Source organism: Microcebus murinus, chromosome 8 (genome assembly GCF_040939455.1).
Source record: "Microcebus murinus isolate Inina chromosome 8, M.murinus_Inina_mat1.0, whole genome shotgun sequence".
Lineage (NCBI taxonomy): Eukaryota > Metazoa > Chordata > Mammalia > Primates > Cheirogaleidae > Microcebus > Microcebus murinus.
This window is the reverse complement of record NC_134111.1, coordinates 37,563,564-37,587,288: the sequence shown is the minus strand read 5'-3', so window position 1 is coordinate 37,587,288 and position 23,725 is coordinate 37,563,564.

The following is a 23,725-nucleotide window of genomic DNA, read 5'->3' as shown; positions in this document are numbered from 1 at the left end:
TATCTGTTCTCCAGTCATTGAAAAAGGTGGGGACTTCAGATGAATTCTCCTGTGAATATGACGTTTTATGCGTTGGAAATTATTAAAGCTGAAAACTGCTACAACAAAGGTAAACAGTATTAGATGCTAACATTACAGAGCAAAGGAAATGGGACAAGAGCCTCAGCATGACTTTTGAAAATTCGAAGCCCCTGGCTAGTTTTGAGATAGATCTATAGAGAAATGTGCCTTTAGCCTAAATAATAAATCAAAGGTGACCCTATCTTTGGATTTTATATTATTGTTTGTTTCTATTTACTTAAGTTTTCATTGTCTTAATAGAATAGTAATATTTAATTGAGTTACATTTTCCTGGTACCAGACATGACCAGGGGTTTGCTACAGTTGTAATCTTTGCCCAGTGGAAATGCTACTGTAACACCGTCATCTTTTATCTGCTCTGCTGTTCCACATAGCACGTGAGTGACACAGAAAGTGGCTGGTGCCACCACCTGCTATTCTGGGCAAACAGTCAACTGTGAAGTTTTGATATTGGACATTTGATTCTGGGAGGGCAAACATTTTTGAACTGTGGGTGATAATTAAGCAAGGTTATAAGAACAGTAGTTCCTGAAACTGAGAATATAATAAAAGGCAACACAAAAAATTGGATATCGGTTTTATTTCAGCAATTCTTATTATTTGCAGTTACTTCTCTGAACTAGGGAAAGAAATGAATTTAAAAACACGAAAAGTTTAGTTGAAGTGTATAATTAATAATAAAGCAGTATTTAAGTTCTATAATCTAGTCCATGGACATGAATATTGAAGGGGTATGTGCAAAGAATGATTAAAAGAGGGTAGTGTTAAGGGAGAAATGCTTATGAGGGAGGAGGATTTTGAACTTTTGAATCCTGTCTCGAGGTAAAGGCCGTGAATTTCTGGAAAGCAGGAAGAGAAAGTCTGAGATTGATTTAATAGTCTTTTTATGTTTCTTAGTGTTTTTCTTTAATAAATTAGATATATCTACATAAAATTATGCATTTCTCAAAGATAAGTATATTATCCTGGCAACTTGCTATGAGTAGTGCCTAGAACAACGTCACACTAGGTTAGAAAATACATGTTCTCTAGCTGAAAATAGTCAGCTAAATGACAGAAATGCGTAAGAGAGCTAGCGGTCTCTCCTTGCTCGGGATTAATCCAGCTGACAGGAATCACAGAAAATGTTAACATTTTAATAGGACAATGCTCCTCAAACCTTGACCATTTGAGTCAAAATTTTGTGAGTTTTGCCATATCTCATACTATCTATAGAAGTAGTTATTTAATATTTTTCTTTAATTAAGTCCTGTTCTTAAAGGCCTCTAAAACAATGTAACCAGCATCACTTGCCATGAATCAAAGTAATCATGAGAACGAACACAATGGAAAACATGATTAATTTAAAAATAAAATATAAAATAAAATTAATAATAAGTATGATCAGCTTACTTCTCCACTATAGATAAGTTTGTCAATAAAAATAATGAAGCTGTTGATCATATAATAGTATAGATTGTTTGTCACTTGCCTAGATAACACTTGAAAAACATAAACAATGGGGTTTTATATCAAGAAAATGATTGCATTATTTTGTTTTGAGGCTAAACAGGAATGAAAATTCCATCTCACACATGTATCTACTGAGAAAGTGCAAGATATTTTATCCACCTTCTCTGATTGATAGGTTTTGGTATTAAGAATCAATTTTCTTTTCTTTCTTTTTATATCAGAAAAGATATATATTGATATATATATATTGATATATATTCTTTTATATCAGAATTTTATGGGGGTATATCGCTTTTGGTTACATAATTTACTTTTGTACAGTTTGAGTCAAAGTTATAAGTGTGCCCTCTACCCAAGTAGTATGCATTGTACCCACTAGATGTGAATTTACCCATCCCTTCCTCCCCCTCCCACCTACTTGATTTCCTTCAGTTTTACTTCTGTATGTGCACATAAGTATTGATCAATCAGTTCTAATTTAGTATTGAGTACATGTGTTGTTTGTTTTTTCATTCTTCGCTAAGAATAATGGCCTCCAGTTCCATCCAGGTTGTTACAAAAAAATACTAGATAACCATTTTTTAATGGCTGAGTAGTACTCCATGGCATACATATACCACGTTTTATTAATCCACTCCTGTATTGACAGACATTTGGGTTTATTCTACATCTTTGCAATTGTAAATTGTGCTGCTATAAACATTTGGGTGTAGGTGTTTTTTTAATAAAACATCCTTTTTTCCTTTTGGTAAATACCCAGTAGTGGGATTGCTGGATCAAATGGTACTTCTACTTTTAGTTCTTTGAAGTGTCTCCATATGACTTTTCATAGAGGTTGTACTAGTTTGCAGTCCCACCAACAGTATATAAGTGTACCTTTCTCTCCACATCCTCGCCAGCCTCTGTTTTTTGACTTTCATAAGAACCAGTTTTCTAACCATGCTGATATGGGTGTCTTTTTCAGTACAATTATATATAATTATATATAATATTCCAAGAAACCTATGAAACATCCCCTCAAACCCATTCTTCTGAAGCTGTCCTATTCACAAACTGTTGCAAACAAGCATTTATTATCCACTCATTTTTACCATCTGGTTTAGAAAAATATGCATGAACATCTTTTATCAGTTATTTCAAGTACATCCTCATCATGTTCGCCATATTCCCAATCTTGAAGTCAATATCGATCTCTCTCTACCTCATACCTCATAACCAAATCAATCAGCAATTTGTATAATTCTTCCTTTGAAATAATATATGGAGACTCCAACCATTTCTCCTCAGATCTACCGCTACCACCCTGTCCAAGTCACCATCAGGTCCCCTAGGTATTATTGTCATAGCCCCCAAACTGGTCTCCTGGCTTCTGGTCTTGTCCCCAGACTCTAAATGCTTACTGAATATATAGCAGTCAAAATTGCTCTTTTAAAATGTGAGATAATATCACTGCTTTTCTCAAAACCCTAGTTGACCTACAGTATAACCCAAAGTCTTTACAATGGTTTATCAAGCCCTACAGAATCTTATTTGTCCCTTTGTCCCTCCTCCCCCATGCTCAATCAAAAGTAAGTTCCCAAGGTCAGGAATTTTTGTGTTCATTGCTCTGTCACCTTAGCCTACACCTGTTTTAAGTATGTGTACAAAAAATGTTAGTTGAATATGTAAGTACGTTTTCAGTGAGCTCTTATATGAATTACTCAGATCCCAGAGTCAAGACAACTCAACACCTTATAGCTCCAGTGTTCCTATTTTTTCATCCATGTGATTCATATGCTGTTTTAAGAGAATACTGATGTAAGAAGCATGACTTGTAAGAATAAATTTGTATTGTTCAAATAAATGATAGATGTGCAAGATATATTCCTATGTTAGTCCTAAGCAGATGTATGATATTTTTAGGTTAGAAGTTTTATTTGGAAAGCCTTGAAGTTATCTCACACTATATATAGTGAAGCGATACCTTTAATGTAAATGCTTCTATTCACTTTCTTCTCCTCACAAAACTGAGGAAAAGAGTTGATAACCCAATGGCTTGAATCTAGAGAAATTGACAAATTGAAACTGTTTTACCAACTAAATCTTCTAAATCTTGAAGCACATCTAAAGTAATTTAATATTTTCTAACAACACAAGTATACTTTATTTTCTAAATTTGGAGGTATGAATTGAGAGAATGCAGGAATAAATAGAGAAATTCAAGATACTAGCAATTGGGATCATTTGTTTGACCAATATTTCTGAACAGTTAATAAAGGAAGGTTTGTGTTCCTGAGTTTGTGTAAACAGGATTATCTTGATGCTACCTACATTATCTTCGTTCTAAAATAATACTATATATGAAGCGATGGTTTTGATATGTCAGTTATATTTTTATAACACATTAAAATATATACATAACTATTAACATTTTTAAAATTCCCTTTATCACCCCAAGTCACTAGTTCCAATTATGTCACATCCTGGGAAACACTGTCTATGGCAGCAGTATCCAACAGAAATATATTATAAGCTATAAATGTGAGCCGTATATATAATTTTAAATTATTAGTATCCACATTCAGAATTGCAAAAAGAAACAGGCAAAATAAGTTTTGGTAACCTAGTTTATGTAACCCAATATATCAAAAATACCATTTCAATATACAATCAATATAAATATTATAAAGGAGATATCTTACTTTTCTTAGCATGAAGTCTTTGAAATTTGGTGTATATTTTCTGCTTGCAGCACATCTTTACTTCCTATCACCAAATACTTCACAAATCCTGGAAATTCCTCCATTAAAACTGAATGTCAGCATCCTGAATTTAATCAGATTATGGTTACAAATATGGAAAGTGGACATTCATATCTATATGTATATGTATATGTATATCTATATCTATATCTATATATATTTAGTGATGGGATCTCACTATGCTGCCCAGGCTGGTCTCAAACTCCTGACCTCAAGTGATTCTCCCACCTTGGCCTCCCAAAGTGCTCAGATTACAGGCCTGAGCCTCCATGCCTGGCCTATAGTTTTTAACCAACAAAGTTGTCCTGTATTTAATTGTACTTGAAGTGTTACTGAACTGGGGTGTGTTTTTCCCTTTGTTTTCTTATTTATTTATTAGTTGTGATAAAACATGGAACACAAGGTCTGCCCTTTCAAACTTTTAAGTGAAAATAAATTATTGTTGCCTTCAGGTACAATATTGCACAACAGATCTCTAGAACTTATTCATTTCACTTGATTGAAATTTTATACTTATCATTTAGTAACTCCCCATTTTTCCCACCCGCACTAGTCTCTAGCAATTACCGTTCCACTCTTTAATTCTAGGCATTTGACTATATTAGATACTTCATGTAAGTGGAATCATGCAGTATTTGTCCTTATATAACTGGCTTATTTCGTTTAGCCTAGTGTCCTCAAAGTTCATCCATGTTGCCAAATAATGCATAATTTCCCTTTTAAACGCTGAATCCATATTCTATTGCATGTATATACCACATTGTTTTCATCACTCATCTGTCAATGAACATCTTCATTGTTTCCATATCTTGGCTATTGTGAATAGTGCTCTCATGAACACAGGAGTGCTAATATCACTTCAAGATCATGATTTCAATTCTCTTGGATAAACAACTAAAGTGGGATTGCTGGAGCATAAGGTAATTCTATTTTTTAATTTTTTGAGAAACCTCCATACTCTTTTTCATTACATCTGCACCATATTTTTCATACTTACCATCAGAGTACAAGAGTTCTAATTTTTCCACATTTCTACCAAGCCTAGTCTTTTGTATTTCGATAGGAGCCATTTTTGCAGGAGTGATGTAGTATTTCATTCTGGTTTTTATTTTTATTTCCCTCATGAATAGTGACATTGAGCCTTTTTTTATACACTTGCTGTCTATTCATATGTCTTCTTTGGAGAAGTATCTATTCAAGATCTTAGCCCATTTCTAATATGTTTTTATTATATTTTTTATATTGAGTTATAGGAGTTCCATATATATTTTGGAGATTTCCCCCTTATCAGATATATGGTTTTCAAATTTTTTCTCCCATTCCATTGATTGCCTTTTTACTCTGTTGATTCTTTATTATTATTATTTTGCTATGCAAAAGATTTTCAGTTTGATGGAGTTCCACTTGTTTATTTTTGTTGCCTGTACTTTTGTTATCATATGCATGAAATCATTACCAAGACTAATGCTGTGAAGATTTTCTCCTGTGTTTTCTTCTAGGGGTTTTACAAATGAAAATCTACAGCTAACAGCATGCTCAATGTTGAAAAATTGAAAGCTTCTAATATCAGAAACAAGGTAAACTTGCCAGTTCTATTCCATATAGTACTGGAAGTACTAGCCAAAGCAATTAGACAATAAAAAGAATAAAAGGCAGCCAAATAAGAACACAAGAAATAAAATTTCTGTGTTTGTAGATGACATGATATTGTACATAGAAAGTCCTAAAGACTCCATTAAAAACGTTTTAGAATAAATGACTTCAGTAAATTACAGGATACAAAAAATCAATTGCATTTCAAAACAATGAACTATCTGAAAAGGAAATTAAGAAAACAATTCCATTTACAATAATATCAAAGATAATGAAATACTTAGTAATAAACTTACCTAAGGAGGTGAAAAAGCTATATACAGAAAACTACAAAATATTGAGGAAAAAATTGACACAAATAAATGAAAAAACATCCATCCCATGTTCATGAATTAGAATACTTAATATGCTAAAATTTTCATACTACTAAAGTGATGTACAGATTTAATGCATTCCCTACTAAAATCCAAATGGCACTTTTTGTAGAAATATAAAAAAAAATCCCTAAATTTGTATGGAACCATAAAAGAACAATCTTGAGAAAGAAGAAAAAAGCTGGAGGCATTACATTTCTTTATTTCAAAATATATTACAAAGCTATAGTCATCTAAAGAATATGATACTGGCATAAAGCAGACATGTAGACCAATGGAACAGAATAGAGAACTCAGAAAGAAATCCACGTGTATGGTCCATGTTAATGGTCAACTTATCTTTGATAAGGGTGCCAAGAATACCTAAGGGGATAGTCTCTTCAGTAAATAATGTTGGGGAAACTAGATATCCCCAATGCAACAATATAAAAAAATAAAAAATAACAGAAAGAAAAAGAAAGAAATTGGGCCTTTATCTTACACCATGCTCACAAACCAATTCAAAATGTATTAATGACTTACATGCAAGACACACAGTTTTTTGTTGGCTTGCTATCTGTGCCCTAGTATTAAGTCTCCCAGGTACTCTGGAAATTTCCAGAGCATGTATTGCATATGTTTATAAACAAATTTCTTCATATTCTTATTCTCTGGATTTCTTGGCAACATCTGCTAAGGATGCATCTTGAGACTGCTTCACTTCTCTTCCGGTTAACATAGTCTCATCCACTGCTCAAATGAGGTGGACAGTTCTTGGCATGCCAAGTATTTTGCTGTGGCCAGGGGTTCAAGTACAGTGTTCAGAGTGGTCCTCTCTCCTAACCCAAACCCAAACACACTGTGTGTTCCAGGAGCTTCACTAAGTCTCCCAAAAAACAACTCTTCAATTTTTCATGCTAAACTTTACCTGTGGGGAGACTTGGAACCAGCTTGTTGGATCTGTATAGGATGAATGCAACATGTCTCCAGCCCCCATCATACTCAAAGCATTTTCTTCTTTTTCAGTCAAAAGACAAGTTCTTGAAAACAGCTTCCATAGTGTAGAAATGGGAAGCTTGTCTGCCTCTAAGCTACATTTCTGCCAGAGCTGAACTGGGATCCCACAATTCATATATCCTCTCACTTTGGTACCATCTTTTTTACTACCAAACCCAGCCACTCATCACCTTTTATCAAGCTAATTACAACTAGTTTGTTGCAAATAACATCCTAGTTAGTCTCTGGACTGCTAGAGTACTTAATATAATTTTATGTATGAAATTTAATGTCTATTGATAAAATCAAATTTATATCTATTCATAAAATTGAAGTCAAAGGACATCTTTTTATAGATAATTCAATTGGCAGGAAAAAAAATGTCACCATGGTTTGGTCCAGACAGAGAGACTTTGCTTCCAACAAGGTTGAAAATCTGAAATAATGCTTTGCATTGTTGCTATTCTCTCCTTACCTGAAATGATATTTGATTGTTCTATATTCCAGTGGAAGTCAATTATCCTACTGTATTGTGCTGCATTAATTAAACATTGGAAATAAAATGTCAACATTTCCTTTTAGATTGGTTGTCCATTGGAACTAATAGAAATTGGCATTGCTAAAAGAAACTCAGCATACAATAAGCAATAAGTAGTATAGTAACACAAAGGAATAGAAAATAAGTGGTTTTTTCTTTCTTGGTTATCATTTTAATAAACATCTTACTTGGCCTTACTAAATTGACCTAGTTTCATTATTGTTTAAATATTAACATATCAGATAATGTATATGTTATACAATTAGATATTAGAAGACTAACCCATACTACTAAGTGAAGTATCCCAAGAATGGAAAAACAAGCACCAGATATATTCTCCAGCAAACTGGTATTAACTGAGTAGCACCTAAGTGGACACATAGGTACTACAGTAATAGGGTATTGGGCAGGTGGGAGGGGGGAGGGGGGTGGGTATATACATACATAATGAGTGAGATGTGCACCATCTGGGGGATGGTCATGATGGAGACTCAGACTTTTGGGGGGAGGGGGGAAATGGGCATTTATTGAAACCTTAAAATCTGTACCCCCATAATATGCTGAAATAAAAAAAAAATTCCCTAGGAAATTATAGTTAAAAGTACAATACATTTTTATGTATACTAATGGTTTAGTTACTCCCTGATTGTGAGTTCACACTAAGACAAAATACTTCTCACAGGTAAGTCTGGAGTCATAGCTTAGAACTTGGACTCTGGAGTCAAACTGGCAGAGTTTAAACCTAACTATACTGATTACTAAACCTAACTATACTGATTACTAAATTACCTTGCACTATTTGCATACCTGTAAAATGCAATAATAAAACTATCTCTACATAATTTTCAAAATGAGAATTAAATGAGTAGATTTTATAATATGTAATAGAAAAGAGGAACTCCACCTTAAACACTAAAAAATTTAAATTAAAACACATAGATGTTTAGGCAAGGTAGAACAGTGTGAAGAGAAATAACTTAAAATAAGTATCTACGGAGAATGTATGTGGCGACCAACATCTTAGTGCTCTACAAAGTGACTAAAACACTTGGCATTTTATTTGGACTTATTACATTTGTTTTGTAATTTATTACAGATAGAACACTTAAGAAGGCATTTCAAACAATTCCCCATCAATGTTTTGAGGTATCATAAATCTCTTATTAGAGATTGAACCTGGAAAAATTATTTACAATGACTTGATTATAGACTTTGGCTATAATAAATTCACTATCATAAAAGAAACAAATCAGGAGTTTATTAAGCCTTCATGAAAACGTTGCAGACCAAGGTATTGTGAATCTAGCTGCTAGGAATTCATCATATTCTCTGCCCAAGACATTTTGTTTTTTCTCTTTGCCTCATCTACTTCATCCACTTTTATTATAATAAAAAGTGCTTCACAGGAGAATGTCTTGTTATGATAATTTTAGATGTGTTATAACTCTGTTGGTGATTTTAATGGACTTTTTGCAATTTTACAATAGTTTTGTGAGTTTGAGAGCCTTAAATTAGAAGACCATATTTAGCTCCTTTAAGGCAAGATCAAGTCATGTACCTGTCTATCTAGCTATCATCTAACATAAAGCAGGAAAGTTGGCTGCAATTTGCTTCAATGTACCCCGTGGTGCCAGGGAGATTTGGGACAATTTCTTGACAGAACAGTTCCCTCTATTAAAATAAATCCTCTGGAGAAAAGACCACAGATTAATACTTTTAAAAATAAAAATTATCATTTATGAGAACTACCCTATAGGAAGAGAGGGATCACTCACTAGCCAGAAGCTGTAGAAATCCACTGTCTGGTTCTTTAGTATACCAAATACAAACTTCTTTTGCACATGAGTACCATTAAAACATCTTCCAAGAATTGCCTTGTGCTCAACAGGGAGTTAATGGGCTCAGTATTCTCAGGGAAAGAAAGAAGACCATGACACCCTAGTAAGAAGTGTCACTCATATGCAGCAGGTGAACCTCTGAAGTTTACTAACTTATAACTTGATTTATTTACTAACTTAACTGAAGTCAAGAAGAGGTAGAATAATTTGTTCAGCCAAACTACTGGGGTCCTCATGGAAGTCATGAAATTTGTTCAGGGGACTAGAACTTTGAAGATCTCTGGAGATAAATTTTGTCCAGGGGAACAAAACATTAATCTGTTTGTTAGTTGTATTTTAACCATTAGAATATGTGACATGAATTTCTATTGATTATAAACACTGATCTGATGTAAAATGCACATTCAAGGATATACTGAAGAAAAATCTTCAGTTGCTCTCACATCATTTTAAGGAAAATGTCCAATACAAGTTGGTCCCACTGTAAGGACTCCAGTCTACTTATAATTTCCTAAAAGTAAATTTACTCTGCTACTGACGTCAAAAAGACAGCTCTATCAATGTCACCTTTATGTCAGCAAACAGATTAAATGCTTCTAATATCCAGCATAATGACATTCTGTATGGTCTAGATCACATTTGTGATAGTATATTTGATACAGTTGTAAACCTTGGAAGAATATGCCTGCCTAAGAGAATAGCTTTTTTTCTGGTTTTAAACACATTACAGTTGCCAGTGTAAATCACTTGTCAGTCTATGGCAAATGTAACAGTGTTTTAATCTGAAAAAAGGGGAGAAATAAAGTACAGATAATCTTTTTGGCCATTTTCTTGGCACCATCATACATCGGAGACTGACAGGTCCTTCACTTGAGTGACAGGTGTCCTTTGAAATGCCTGTGAATCAGTATCTGTACAGACTGTTGAAATGCATATTTCCATCCTTATCGTAAAGGAATGGATGGGCAAGATAGGTGCTGTTAACATTGCAAATAGCTCCAGAATTATTCATTGTCAGCTCCAGGCAAAGAATAGGGGGAAAGTTTTATTATTCACCATGCACAATAGCAGGATGCTTAATGATTCTCAGTTACCTTGGCAGAATTGTCTGTCGACTTCAGGCACTAGCAGTGGGTGACACAGGTCTGGCCAAGTGTTAGAGCAAGATCATACATTCTGGTCCCATTTTAATTTCTAATACATTAATCTTTCCCTCCCAGATGCACAATGAATATTCCATAGACTCTTGTTTGTCAGAAGCTGTCTGGCTTTCATCTATTCAGGTGGTTTCATTGACTGTGAAAGCGTGCTTCAAAGGCCTGATCAGTCAATGACAACTGTCTCACAATAGCATTGAGTAATGCTTTCCTTTTTTCTTTTCAGGCATCTGATAGACAACTTTGACACCTGATCTCTGGGGACCTTATGGAGTCACTCAGAGTTCTTAAGAGACTTCCCTTACTTTATCATTCCAGAAAGAATTGTCACAGGTGAATGTATCGCACTTTCTCAGGAGCTGAACCTGACCCTTGAATCCATCTCATTTGCACTGCAGGTTTCACAATGAATTAAAATGGATTAAGTTGGCTTAATGCTGTTTTACAAGCAAGCGGAAAGCACTGCACCATTCATTTTTAATTTTAATCCTTTGTCTTAGCCTGCTAATTACTATTGTTTTAAGTTCATTATCCTGGCATGCACATTGTTACTAGTTGGATGCTAATGCTTGTAAGCAGTGTCCTTACTTTGCAGGTACTGACCCTTCAATTGTCAAATTAGTCCATGTCATTGCTGAACAGCCGAGGTGTAATCTACAGTTCTGTCTTTAAATTTTTATTCTTCTCTTGTTTCTAATTAATTAAGCAATAACCCCATTGAAGCATCTTATGCACAGACTCAAGTTCAAAATCATTAAAAAGGAGAAGCTGAAATTGGGCATGTGATTCCTCAAGTTTCTCTGACAACCTTGGGTCAGAGGAATTCTATGATACCACATGTTTTGTCTGTAAAGCTTGGAAAATATAACCATAAAAAGCAATCTGAGCTATATTTTCTATGTCACCACAACTTTTTACAAAGTCTCCATTATAAGTACAATTGAGATGCTACAGTAGTACGATTGAGAGCAAAGCATGAGGAAGAAAAGGCATTGCTGAGAAATAACACAAAGAGATGAACCAGTCACAGAATTCAAGAAACTTACTTCTAGGACAGATTGAGGTGCCTAATATAATTTCTCATTTCTAAGTAAGGATTATCTCCACAATGTCTTCATGGAGTTCAGCCAGCTCTCTGAACACTTTCCATGAAGGGAACCTTACAACTTTCCAATTGTAAAGTTCTGATTATTACAAGGTTCAGTTTTCTTATGAATTGCAATCTACCTCCCAATAACTTCCTGGACACACACACACAGAGAAAAGACCAGGGCATTTGCTATATGACTATGCTTCAATTATTTGAAGCATACTCACTCCTTAGACAATCTATAATGTTCAATAAGCACATATAATTTTTGCTAATGATCTAATGAACCTGGAAGGGGGCACATTTACAGCATATTCAAAAGGCCTTGAGTTTGTATCATGATAAAGCTAAAATTATGAAAATGTCTCTGGTTTGAATATTGAAAATACAAATGCTTGAAGGTATACTTTCAAAAATAACATTGATTTTTTTTTTACATTGATTTTTTTAGCAATAAATTATCTTTTGATAAAATTTTTTAGATGTTATAGAAATTCTAAAAGGGCTAAATAAGTGACCAATGTAGGAGTTCGATTTTAACAAGGGATGGCAATGGATGATGAAGACAACTGCTGGATGAACAGAGCAGGGGGAGAGCGTATTCGGAAAAAGAGAGGAAAATTTTGAGGGGGGGAAAGGCATGAAGCTTTCTTACTTGAGAATAAACAAAGCTAAATTATATGGAGACGTGGGTTATGTGGAACAGGATTCGAAAGGCAAGGAAAACCTACCTGAAAGTTACTTTAAAGTTACTACTATAAAAGAAAAACAGGATACAAGTGGAAATGGGCAGCAAGGAGACAAAGAATGATACTAATTAATAATTGCCAGCATGTGTGAAGTGCTTGCTCCACGTCAGACTCAGTTGAAAGCCCTGCCTGCACGCCCATGTCCAATTTCCACAACATCCCTAAACACAAGGACTGTGTTTAATCCTCATTTTAAAATTTGGCAAGTAAAAGCTCAGACATGCTAAAGAACTTGTGGAAGACAACTGATGATTTAGTGACGGAAGCAGGACTTGGACCCTCATTTTTCTAATTCAAAAATTCATTCCCTGATTCATCATATCCTACCAAGCATTTTCTATTATACTTTCTCTCCAACTCAAAAGTAGGATGTGGAGGTTCCCCAGAAAAACCCTGAAGGTTTTCACAGGTCCCTTTTAAAATTTGCTGTTGCTTCTGGATCTGTATATGTGTGTGTGCGCATGCGCACACGTATGCGCATGCGCACACGTGCCAGTGCGTCTATTTGTAATAACACATTGAATTTACAGGGCCTGAGGTTTCCTTGGCAGGCGGCCATTTATTCTCACCTTCTCAAGCTTGTGGCTACAACAGTTGGCATTCTATTTTCCTGCCTGCTCCTTTTAGATATTTCTTCCATCTGATTAGTCATTTAAAATCTTCCTGCAGTGTTTGTTGATCTTCACCTGTTTGTTGCTTTTCCTGTGTTTAGAGGTTAAAATGCTATGTTGGTGTAAGCTTAATAGAGCCTAGCAAGAGATGAATCCACACAACCATTTGAACTAAGCAGATGGCAAAGTGTGGTTTGAAAATCAAGTAGATTAGTGGCATGCCTGCCTTAAAAGAAGGAGAAAATTTCAATGGGTTTATTCTATAGACTAAGAGTCAACATAAAGAGTTAAACCCTAATTATTCTAATTGTTTAATAATTATTTTAATAAAAACTTAATATGCTAACTGCAACTCGAGTATGTAACTTAATTCCAACAAATCTCAGAATAAAATTGGTTATTACTGCTAGCAATAATATTTTTAAACAATATATCTCCAAGTCTTGGGAAGGTGGCTTACTTGTGATATCTAAATGTGTAATTGAATGAACCAGGCCACCTGGATCCCACACACTCTAAGAATCTCTTCTTTTGTTTTGAAACAGAGTCTCACTCTGCTGCCCGGGCTAGAGTGCCATGGCATCAGCCTAGCTCACAGCAACCTCAATCTCCTGGGCTTAAGCAATCCTTTCACCTCAGTCTCTCGAGTAGCTGGGACTACAGGCATATGCCACCATGCCCGGCTAATTTTTTCTGTATAATTTTAGTTGTCCAGTTAATTTCTTTCTATTTTTAGTAGAGTCTCTTACTCAGGCTGGTTTCAAACTCCTGACCTTGAGCAATCTGCCCACCTCGGCCTCCCAGAGTTTTAGGATTACAGGAGTGAGCCATGGTGCTCAACAATCTGAATCAAGAACAGCAGGAACTAAATTTTAGGCTATTCAATTTATTGGAAATCACTCTAGAGTGATAAGTGCTCTATACATATTACAGCAATGCACCACAGACTGACATTTTGGTCAACAATGGGCTGCATATAAGACAGTGGTGCTATAAGATTATGATGGAGTTGAAAAATTCTCATTGCATAGTGATGTCATAGCCTTTGTAGCATCATGGTGCAACACTTTACTCACATGTCTGTGATAATGCTGGTGCAAACAAACCTACTGCTCTACCTGTTATATAAAACTATAGCACATAAAATTATATAGAGTACATGCACTTGACAATGATAGAAAATGACTATATTACTGGTTTACGTATTACTATGCTATACTTTTTACCATTATTTTAGAAAGTACTCCTACTACTTATTTTAAAAAAAAGTTAACTATTAAACAGTCTCAGATACATCCTTCAGGAAGTATTCCAGAAGAAGGCATTGTTATCATAGGAGATAACAGCTCCATGCATGTTACTGCCCCTGAAAACCTTCTAGGGGGACAGGACATGAAGGAGGAAGACAGTGATATTGATGATCCTGACCCTATGTAGGCACAGGCTCATATGTATGTGTTCATGTCTTAGCTTTGAACAAAAAAGTTAAAAAGTAAAAAAAATTTTAAAGAAACAAGCTCATAAAATAAGAATATAAAGAAAATATTTTTGTATAGCTGTACAGTGTATTTATTTGTGTTTTAAGTTAAACATTATTATAAAAGAATTGATGAGATAAAAAAGTTGTAAAGTTCATAAATTATAGTAAGCTAAGATTAATTTATTATTGAGAAGGAAAAATATTTTTTATAAATGTAGTGTAACCTAAGTGCACAGTATGTACAGTGTATAAAGTCTACAGTAGTGTATAGTACTATCCTAGGCTTTCATAATCGCTCACTACTCACTAACTCACTCTGAGCAACTTCCAGTCCTGTAAGCTCCATTTATGCTAAATGTCATGAAAATAGTACAGATCTACCATTTTTTTATCTTTTATACTAGATTTTTATGTACTTTTTTATGGTTTTTGATATGTTTAAATACACAAATACTTAACCATCGTGTTACAGATTGCCTATAGTATTCAGTACAGTAACATGCGATGCAGGTCTATAGCCTAGGAGCAATAGGCTATACCATGTAGCCTAGGTGTGTATTAGGCTATTCCATCTAGGTTTGTGTAAGTACATTCTATAAGTTCATACAAGAACTTCACCTAAAGATGCATTTCTCAGAACATATCCTGCCATTAAGCAATGCATCACTGAAATAGAATAGAATGAAAGACATGCTAACCTCTTTGAAGTGAAAGCAATCAACAATGACCATTAGTGTTAGGAGGCGGGGCCTAATGGTAGGTGCTTAGGTCATAAGAGTTCCACCCCCCAAATGGATTAATGTCAACTATGAATGGGCTTGAGGCTATGAGTTCTATCTCTTGCTCTCTCTTACCCCCTGTTTGCCCTTCCACCATGGGATAATATAGCAAGAAGGCCCTTACAATATACCAGCTCCTCAGCTTTGGATTTCCTAGCCTCCAGATTCATAAGTCATAAATTACTGTTCATGCTGGGTGTGGTGGCTCACACCTGTAATCTTAGCACTCTGGGAGGCTGAGACGGGTGGATTGTTTGAGCTCAGGAGTTCAAGACCAGCCTGAGCAAGAGCGAGATCCCGTCTCTACTAAAAATAGAAAGAAATTAGCTGGACAACTAAAAAACTATATAGAAAAAATTAGCTGGGCATGGTGGTACATGCTGTTAGTCCCAGCTACTCAGGAGGCTGAGGCAGAAGGATTGCTAGAGTCCAGGAGATTGAGGTTGCTGTGAGCTAGGCCCATGGCACTCTAGCCCGGCCACAGAGTGAGACTCTGTCTCAAACAAAACAAAACAAAACAAAAAATCAACTTCTGTTCATGATAAATCACCCAGTATTCAGTTATAGCAGTACAAAATAGACCAAGACAATAGCCTTTTGTATGTTTTGATGCTAATTGATATCCTCTTATATCACCATTTCTTTTTTAGAAATCCCTTTATCATAGGCTCTTCTTTTTTTTCTTCATTGCTTACCCAAATATGCCTATAAAACTAAACTGTGGACCTCATATCATTAATAGAAACTGTTTGTTATTCACAACATGCTTATCCTTGGCCACGGAAATAGAACCAACAGTGTCCTAAGTCCCTGTTGTCTCTATCATCTATACTTAAAAACCACTTCTTATTCTTATCATTTATTCACTTTATTGTTGGCTTCCCACAAACTTTGATGACTTTTGGTATCAAGATGAAAGTTTTATTACCTTGGAGCTTTTCCCATCTACTCCCATCATTTTAGAAGACTCCAAAAATATTTATGAAGCTACCATGTTAGAACCACAATTCTTTACCTTTCAACTCAAATATTTTTTCTATTTCACTTTGGTAATTTGCATCCATGGCTACATCTTAGACCTTTACCTCAAAGAGAACATTAATTCTGAAATCTTAAACTCAACTGTCATAGCTGTGCCTCTAACACCCACTGGATCCACCCTTTTATCTTGACTTCCTTCTCATTTTCTAAGTCATTTCACCTTTTTGCTTTATTATTATTAATAGAATTGTCCACTTCTTATCTTCAGATAAATATTTTATTAAATTTAAATGAAAGAACTTGTCTCCTCCTAGGAAATCCTAAGGAATATCTGGTCCCTTTCTCATTTCTCCCATTTGGTTTTTCTAGAAAGTGTAGCAAAATTCTGTGGTTATACTTTATTGTCTAATAAGCCATGTTCATTTTTAAAAATCTGTATCATTTTTATCTTCCAACCTTGTGAAATTTCCTGCTTATTCCTTCTATTATTCCTGATATCTGCTCCTGCTCAACTGCAACCTACCTCCCCAAAGACACAAATGACATAATTAACATGGGCCTTATATTACTAGACTTCAGTGTAGGCATTTAATGCAGTTAATTACTCTTTTTGCCTTGAAAATTTTCCCAGTTTTTAATTCCTACTATGCCACTCTTACTATGTGTTTTTCCTACTTCCTTTGCCTATCTATCTCTTGTTCCTTAATGATCTTAGTTTGCCCAATTTTCCTTCAAATATTGGTGTTCCAAACAGCACACCATTGGCCTTCCTTTCATCTCACTCTACACACTCTTCTTATGAGTTTTGGTCTAAATTCTTTAACTGAATAACTATTACTATTTTTATGCTAAAGATCCTCCCACATCTCCCACTTCTTTTTGAAGACATGTCTACACTAACATCTACTGAGTATCTGTCTATATGTTTTAGAGGCATCTTAAACACAACTTGTAAAACACCAAAATCATTGTCTGTGTACTCCCAACTCCTCCCTGTTATAAACCGCTAAACCTGATTGTCTTCCTATATTCGCCAATTTGGAGATTAAGACTACCATCAACGCAATCTTTCAAACCAGAATGAGAGACATCCTAGAAAACTTCTCTACTTGACACCTGTCACCACATTCTCTCCTTTCTTCCTCTTACATATTTTCTCTATAGCTTTCTACTGTCATTGGTTTCCTCAAGGTCCCTTGGTTTTTTTATTCTGACTAGTCTCATTCTTGCTAACCTGCATTCCACACTACTGCCATCTAATTTTGTTATTCCTATGATTAAATCCCCTAAGGCTTCCCTATTGGTTGAGTAAAGACCAAGTACATAAAGCCTTTTACATGTTGTCTGCAACTTTCCATTCACTTACTTTCACATTAATCTACCAACCTTATATTCAAGCCACATCGGCTCCAACCTTTTCATTTTTTGTATGATATTCGCTCACCACCTTCAAATTTTTTCCATATCTCCTCCCTTCTCTACAAGGTAAACTTCTAATCTTTTAAAGGTCCATTAAAGTTATGTCTTTTGAATAACCTGTTGTTTTCTGCTATAACTTTGTGTATCTATCTCTAGCAGAATTTTTATGATTTTAATTGCCTCCTTTTTAAGTGGACTGTTAATTTTTTGAGACTGGATTACAGCCTTCATCTCAGCCATCAGAAGTTCAAATAACTCATAGTGAATGTATGAATAATTATTATTTATTGAATATACATGTGGGTGAAATTATGAAAGTCAGGTGAATGATGTATATGCCTTTATTCTTTTAGATGTCAGCTTTAGCATTATGCAATTCCTAAGGAAATTATGTGCTTATTACAGAGGAGTCCAGCAATAACTTAATTGTTTTGCTTGCACACTCACTATCTCCATTTTCTAATGACTCCACTACAATTAGATGCAATCTTATCCAACTAATTTTGTTGGAAGAAAATAATGCAGGAGAAAAACCAACAAATTAACCAAGCATAAGAATACTCCTTTATAGAAATTAATGTAAATTGAATAGAAAATCTGGTAGAAAAAAATTAGGCCCATCAAACTTGAAAAGGAAACAATTTATGTAAACAATTTTATCTACGGTAGGTTATCATGCTAATTCCTTTATCAACAATATGATAAGGCTCAAGAAAGACCAGCTTACTAATTAGAATAGATCCCACTCACATTCCTAAAGATTGTTCTAATGATATTGAAACTCTCCTTTCTTCATTATAGTCAGCATGGCCTGCTAGCAAACAATTTCAGCAAATACATTGAAATCTTTGAATCTTCTGTATTATAGTCTTCAACCGTATTTTCATAGGAGAGTTCTAATGGAAGTACAGAATTTGCATGTTTTTATTTTGGGATGGTGTGTGCCAGTGCAAAGTACAGGCAACCTTGTTTTTGCAGAGTGATGTTGACACACATCTGCTCAAATATATTAATGTTTCCATCCCAACCAACTCAATTGGCAGGAACAAGCTCATTCCTCTCTGTGAATAAAGAAATGGGGAGGGGGTACCAAAAAGGGGCTAGGCATTTTATAATTTGTCAAGATATGTATTCCAGCACTTATTTTTTAAAAAAATAAGTACTGGGTCCAACTTAAGCTAATAAGCTAATAACTGCTTATCCTTCACTATTAAGCTTCAAAGGAACTCCTAACTAAATGAGCCAATTATTACACTGCCATATATTTTTTATTCCTTCCTGTTAAATCATGCATTTGGTGTTATATAGAAGTTTTATGCTTATTAAAAAATAACCAGTATGTATGAGCTTATGAAAGGAAACCTCACTCAGATTTTTAAAAAGCAAATGAAAACCTTCAAATCTAACTGGTGCCATATGGTACACTCAAAAACACTTGTAAAAGAAAAGTTAAACCTTGAATATATTAATGATTTCTTTTACTGAAAAAAAAGCCTCTTTTTCATCTTTGCATCTGAAAAGACTTCTGAATAGGGCATTATGGAACATTTTTCTATACAAAAAAGTGAATTCAGTAAAATAAACCTTGTATTGATTTTATTATTATTATGCTTATAAATACTGCACGATTTTGAGCAAAGCAAAACATTACCATTGGGTTTTGGTACTGCTCTAGATACTTAAAAGATATCATAGATGATTTTCCACTTACATTTTTATCATTGTGTCTCACAAAAATTCTTTCATCTGATCTTGACGTAGAGAGACACAAGCACAACCAATCAGTTGTGATACGCACCAATATGCCTTGAGAGGATTGAGTGTCGATTTCCCTGCCACTCAATTTTTGCCACCACATAAAGTCTCTTACTCTTAATTTACACTAATATGTAAAGCATCTACTGAAGAGTTTGATTTTTTTCCTTCTGTCAAAATGCAAATGTGAACCATGCAGAAAGAAATGGAAAGCAAAGAATTGTTAGGTTAATGGAGAGCACCTGTACCCCAGTACTCTTTTCTCCCCATCAGATTGTCAATGTTAAGCTGTCCTACCACTTAATAAATTCAAGAGTGCTTTAATTTCCAGTGTACTGAAGAGTGAGCTTCATGAATAGTTTACATATATACTGTATCCATTAACATACATACTTTCTTATTTTTTCATGTAACAATAAACACAGTTCATTTGTTGAGGTCATATTTGTTGGGTAATGCATAGGGTTTGCTCATGAGATCATAAAGAGAGATACCTAAAAGTTAAACCTGTTCTCCTGGTAAAAGTCTGGAATTCCACTATTTGTAATTATGACCTTAAGTTTAAATTACACTGCAAAAAAATTCAAAGTAATACATAGCTACGTAAAAAAGAAGACAATAAAAAGGAATACTTGCAGCAAAAATACACTAACAATTGCTAAAAACCTCTGAACTCTGCTGAAAAGTGCCTGGCAGCAAGTTATGGGGCTTCACCTGGGGAGACATTGTGGGGTAAGAGAAGATAAAGGCTGCAAAAGAGTTAATTGCTTATGGAACATTCTCCAGATTGTCATTCAAACCCCACTGCATTGTTAATCAAACTTCAAACAGAGCAAGAGTGCAGGGGTTTCATGTGTCTGAGGAGCAAGAACTCATGGGAGAAAATACTGGTCAAGCCTTGAGTGATCAGATGAGATTTGAGAGCTCATGCGGGGTTCTCTCAGGTTCACAGCTTCCCAAGAAACCTCATACTATCAATGGACAAATCAGAAAACTTAGAACTGGAATCTTTCCATGGCAGGAATGGGGCCATCAAACCCTTAAAATAAAAAAATAAAAAAAACTTGTTTGAATTTTCCAGAAAATTACTAAGGACTGAAAGGTGCACTTTTCTCACCATTGTTATAGAAAAACAGCAAAGGAAGAAGAAAGAAGGAAACTTTTAAATGGAAACACATTTGCCCAAGTGAATGAGAAAAACAGGAAAGCAAAGCATAGCAGTGAGAAGATCATTTTAATACAATAAAAGCCATTTGACAGGAGTTTGGCAGTCAATATATTTATGATTATAGAGAAGGCATATTTTACCATTACCAAATAGAATCCCCAGGGGTGGGATTAGTTCACATTCTTTGCCTGAACAGGAGGCTTTATTCTTTTTAAATAGGTAAATTCATATTGAAATGTGTATAGAGAAATGGGATAGCTCTTCAAATTTTCAGTTGTTTCTAAAGTTTGACTTATGTATTAAGTTTAAATATCTTCACAAGTATATTTGGAGGCAAATTTAAAGTTGATTGCAATAGATTAAAGTCTAATTTTCTGGATAGTAAAGAGAAACTTTAGTATACTTTGGCCCCAGGGAATTTTGTGTTCTTAGTGTTATGGAATACACGGTAGACCAGATGACTTTGAAGGTATCAAAATGTTTTCTTTTCAAATAAAACTGTGTGAAACATAACCACATTAGCATTTGATGTATCTTCTAGTATTTTTAATTGTATTATTTTATTACCAAGTAGAATATTTAATTTTGCAACCCACTTTTCTTACTTGTTATTAAATCACAAATGTTTCTATGACATTACATACTCTTGGTAATCATAATTTTTAATGAGTACACAATATTAAATTTTGTGTATTTATCATAATTAACAAGTATCTTATAATTTGATATTTACATTATTTTTAATTTTTCAAAACTGAAATATTTTTCTGAGTTATTTATATGTGTATTACTTAATTATGTATACAAATTAATTAAAGTATATTCTCAGAAATGAAATTACTGGATCAGAGTTATGATTTGCATCTAATTTTCAATTACTCTTAAAATGTTACCCAAGTAATATAGGAAATTCAGAAATACTAAAGCGGTATAAAAGTACCTAAAGTCAATGCAATGGTCCCCTTTTGTTTTCTGTCTCATTTTCTCTCCTTCTCATTGGTCATCTTAATTTTATGTCATTCTTGCCACTTTCAATGTTTTTACATGTACATGTGTACCTACGAAAATAAAGTTTTTTTAACATAAAATTGTATGCATTATTATATAACTTACTGTATTTACTTGACAATATCTTAGGTATATTTTCTTGTTATATTTCTTTTTAATTTTCTAAAAAATATAAATTACTGTAAATCTCCTCATCCAGATATCTCTGTATCAGTACATTTGTTTGCATTTTTATGTAATATATAATAAATTAAAATTCCAAAATGTTATAAAGTGTAAGCAGTCCCTTCCAGTTATTATTCTTCATTTCCTCGTCATCCCTCTCTTCAATTACGTGCCCTTAAAAATGTTCTGTGATTCTTTCCAATTAAAAAAACATTAATTTTATTTTAACTTGTTTTTAATAACTAATTCCCAACAATGCATTAATTAATTTTTACTCCAAGGTCAGTATTTATCATACACAGAGATAAATTGTGAATCAGATGAAGATGCTGATTTTCTGAGTAGTTTGTTAGGTTGTGAAAGGTGAGACTTTCTCCCAGTTGTGATGGATTGGGTGAGGATTCTGATTATTAATAAGATCTACTTATTGTGCAGAGAAACAAGTAGCATGGCTCCCAAGAAAATGTCTTGAAGAGGACCCATGAGCAGAAGTCTGCCAGTTTGCAGGAGGCTTATTTCTACTGAGACTGCTTGAGCTTTCGTGGAGGATGCACCAAGTTCTCCCTTCAATTAGATTTAAAGCCATAAAGCATGTACTGGACAAAAGGTTTAAAGGGTAATTAGCCCCTGACCTGAAAGAGCTCAAAAAGAAAAAAATTCCAGCAAAACGGCTTTACTTTGGCCATATTGATAGTGTGTATATGCATGAAGCAGTACATGTTCATTAGTAACATACGTCTATTTTTATTAGAATACAATATGGCAGGTCACAAAGCAAATGGCCACACGGGCCAGTAGTCACACCAGTGAGTGACACAAACCTGAACTGGTGAATGTGAGAGTGCATGCATGACCCACAGGCACAAATGAAACTCAACTCCTGTCATTTGGGGCAAGGCCAGAACATGAGCCAAGGGTTGCTTTATTATCTGATGTTTTAAGAGATCCAGAAATAGGAACGTTCACGTGAAATCTATTGTGGTATAAATGTTGGCAAGTATTTTAATTTTAAAACAATATGTGAGCCAATCAGTATATGTCTGTGTGACAAACCAAGTCCAAGGTCCTCTGGGTTGTGACCTGCAGCCAAACTACTTAGGCCAGCTATCCAATGCCAAGTCTTTTAAGCCAAAGTAGAGTGGAAGGGGTTAATTTTAAAGACATAGTACCTTACTTATGCATTCATTCAATGAGGAGTTATTGAGAGAATATTAGCATACACCTCACATTCTAGATCAAATGCCAAAATGACAGTGACTCACACAAGATAAAATACCTTTCTGTCTCCTCTAAGAGTCTAAGTGTAAGCAGGGCTGATAGGACTGAAATGGTGTCTCTGCCTTCCTCAACACACAGCTTCCGTATTATGACCAATACGGCTGCCCCATCTCCTGCCATCAAGTCATCTTATCAGCATTCCAGGTAGCGGGAAGTGAGAAAGAACAAATATAGGGCATGCTCAGTTCCTTTTAGGATACCACTAAGAAGTTTTACTCTGTTATTTCTACTAACATCCAATTGGTTGAAACTTACCATATAGTCATACCTGGCAGCCAAAGAGGCTGGACAATTTAATCTTTGTGATTGGCAACCATGCCTCCATCTAAAGTTTGATGGATCGGTTTTTAAAAGAAGGAACGTGTAGTATTCTCTACCACCATAACCGTATTACACTAGAAAGTGTTTTGTTAGGTAAATTCCAATAAAAGATATCTCTATGTAAATGTGTATTTCATGCTCACAGTGTTTTGAAATTCAGGGAGAACAGAGA